This window comes from Salvelinus sp. IW2-2015, unplaced genomic scaffold, assembly GCF_002910315.2.
Source record: "Salvelinus sp. IW2-2015 unplaced genomic scaffold, ASM291031v2 Un_scaffold2025, whole genome shotgun sequence".
Classification (NCBI taxonomy): Eukaryota; Metazoa; Chordata; class Actinopteri; order Salmoniformes; family Salmonidae; genus Salvelinus; species Salvelinus sp. IW2-2015.
Window position 1 is genome coordinate 32,563 of NW_019943372.1, and position 3,618 is coordinate 36,180.

The following is a 3,618-nucleotide window of genomic DNA, read 5'->3' on the forward strand; positions in this document are numbered from 1 at the left end:
GTAGTTACCATTGGTTTCCACTAGATGGCACCCTGGGTTAGAGTCATCACTCTAGCAACCGGGCAGGTTGTGCGCGTTCAACGCAGTTTTATCTTCCAAGCTAGTTTTTCTGGCTACACTTGATACAGTTTTTATAGTCGACTAAGTAAACATATAATATTTTTAGAAATCTTGTCTTAAAATTATAAGACACCAAACGTATGGGAATGTGATTAATCATTTCAGAAGGTCAGATTGAATAGTTTTTAACAGAAGGCGTTATTACATAAGACGCTGCCATTATGTCTTGATAAATAATGACCGCAGACAACTYGAACAAACTCTGTGCTTCTACATCTGCATTGCTTGCTGTTTGGGGTTTTAGGCTGGGTTTCTGTATAGCACTTTGTGACATCAGCTGATGTAAGAAGGGCTTTATAAATAAATTGGATTGATTTGATGTATAGTCATTTTTTTGTAGTAGAGGCTAGATCCAATGAACTGGTCTTATTAACTCTCAAACCCTATGTAGATAACACTTGATTCTGTGTATTCATTCCTAATAGAAGAGACCACACGCGTCGTACACATCTTCCAAGGCTCCCTTGTGCCCCTACGGTGAACTGACGGTAAGCAGCTCTGCAAAGAAAATAAATCTATTAGTTTGAAACATCAGATGTGGACTTTAATCCACCATCGAAACGAAATCTCAATGTTTTTATGAAGTTAAGTGTTGCAGGCTGCAATTCAAATCCCGGTCGTTTAATCAAAATGTAAGATCGTTACCATCACGCCAAACTGCGGTAGTGGTTGAAGTTACCATCACGCCAAACTGCGGTAGTGGTTGAAGTTACCATCACGCCAAACTGCGGTAGTGGTTGAAGTTACCATCACGCCAAACTGCGGTAGTGGTTGAAGTTACCATCACGCCAAACTGTGTTAATGGTGTCACTACTACACGGACCCTCTGCCGGCTGAGGTGTTACTGGCCATCTACTGTATGTTGCTGTTCCTGCCATGAGAACAAACTTTTCGACCTGGGGCAATGATCGGCTGGTTTCTAGCTCCCTAACTATTTCKTCCCCTGGTGTTCTAAAGCGTTCTAAAGCGTTCTAAAGCCTAGTGATTCCCATTTTTAAACGTCTTCTTCTCCAGAACTGCTAGACTTATTGGCACCAAATATGGTAAATAGCTTCTATGGACGTTCATCTTCAAACGCAATATTTTCCTTGACTCTTGCTCAAACAATACGGCCACAATAAGCTAATAAGCTTGCATTACGTTTTTTCCTGGCAGCTTCATTAACTTCTCTAGGGTAGTGGGCAGCATTTTCACTTTGGATGAATAGCGTGCACAGAGTGAACTGCCTCCTGCTCTGTGCCAGATGCTAATATATGCATATTATTATTACTATTGGATATAAAACACTCTGAAGTTTCTAAAACTGTTTGAATGATGTCTGTGAGTATAAGAGAACTCATATGGCAGGCAAAAACCTGAGAAAAAATCACAGGAAGTGATTCCAACAGGAAGTGAGAATTCTGAGGCTGGTCGATTTTCAACTCATCGCCTATTGAAATCCCAGTGGGATATGGATCTGTTTGCACTTCCTACGGCTTCCACTAGATGTCAACAGTATGTAGAACGTTAAATGAAGCTTCTACTCTGATGTGGGGCCGGATGGGAGSTGTTTAAGTCAGTGGTCTGGCAGATTGCCAGTTCTTGGTCACGCACWTTCCWCATGATATRGACTTGCATTCCAATACTTCTGTAGACACAAAGGAATTCTCCGGTTGGAACGTTATAGAATATTTATGATAACAACATCCTAAAGATTGATTCTCTACTTAGTTTGACATGTTTATTCGACCTGTAATATAACTTTTTTGAAGTTTTCGTCCGACGTTCGCCTGGATCTGCGCGAGCGTTTGGATATGTGTACTAAACGTGCTAACAGAAGTAGCTACTTGGACATAAATAACGTACATTATCGAACAAAACAACAATTTATTGTGGAACTAGGATTCCTGGGAGTGCATTCTGATGAAGATCATCAAAGGTAAGGGAATATTTATGATGTAATTTCGTATTTTTGTTGACTCCAATATGGAGGAGAAATGTTGTTTATCTGAGCGCCGTCTCAGATTATTGCGTGGTTTGCTTTTTCCGTAAAGTTTTTTTTAAATCTGACACAGCGGTTGCAGACATTACAGTGTATCCTGGATAGGTCCCACAGACCTTTTCTACTCCTCAGCCTGGTCATCGTGCCATTGCCTCACCACTGTGTCGCCACTCTCCGACTGACTGGCCAGGACAGCCCTGTAGACCCAATCTCACCTCCCCCTTAGCAGCTTCGCTGCTGTACCCCTAATTAAAACTGCAAGCAGCGCTGCCAGGGTTCAAGCTGTGGACCCACTGTGCCACCATCAGGACAAACTGGGCACATCGCCCTAGGATGAGCTACTGCTGCTCGGTTGGCAAATATCAGAGTTCAAAATCAACCAGATCGTGCAAAATGCTTTTGATGTATTTTGGACAATTATTTATGATATTGACTATTTTTTTAATCTTCTCAACCACTACACCGATCGGAACCAAACTGAGTATATACCATCTATGGATGCATGTCTTTAAATGAAACATTTTCCAAGACAACCTGACTGCTATGCACCAATGAGCTTGCGTGAATATTTTTTCCTGTCCAACAGCACCACCATGCGGCCAAATTTAACCATACTCTACCGGTTAGCTAGACTCAGTGGTGTAAAGTTCTTAAGTAAAAATATTTTTAAGTAGTACTTAAGTTGTTCTTTGTGGTGTCTGTACTTTACTATTTATATTTTTGAAAACTTTTACTTTTACTTCACTACATTCCAAGAGAAAATAATGTACTTTTTACTCCATACATTTTCCCTGATACCCAAAAGTACTCGTTACATTTTGAATGCTTTTCAGGACAGGAAAATGGTCCAATTCACAGACTTATCAAGAGAACATCCCTGGTCATCCCTACTGCCTCTGATCTGGCGGACTCGCTAAACACACACTTATCAAGAGAACATCCCTTGTCATCCCTACTGCCTCTGATCTGGCAGACTCACTAAACACATGCTTTGTTTGTAAATGATGTCTGAGAGTTGGAGTGTCCCCCTGGCTATCGATAAATAAAAAAATAAAAAATTGTGCTGTCTGGTTTGCTTAATAATATAAGGAATTTTACTTTTTATTATTTTACTTTTGATTCTTTAGTATATTTTAAACCAAATACTTTTAGACTTTTACTCAATTAGTTTTTTACTGAGTGACTTTCACTTTTACTTGAGTCATTTTCTATTAAAGTATCTTTACTTTTACTCAAGTCTGACAATTGGGTACTTTTTCCACCATTGGCTAGACTCACCTCCCTGACCGTATATGCCAAATTTCATCAGTCTGAGTCAAACAGATCAAGAGATATAAACATTTGCCAGTTATAGCGCCACCATGTGGTTGATCTAAATATGCTTAGATATGTTGAGTCTTGACAGTGTTTGAAACGTGGACCTATTTGTGATACAATACAAAGATCCTTGTCTGATTCATATGCATTTATGTGCGAGACATTCACCCACGTGAATGTACATTGGTCAATAGCGGCCA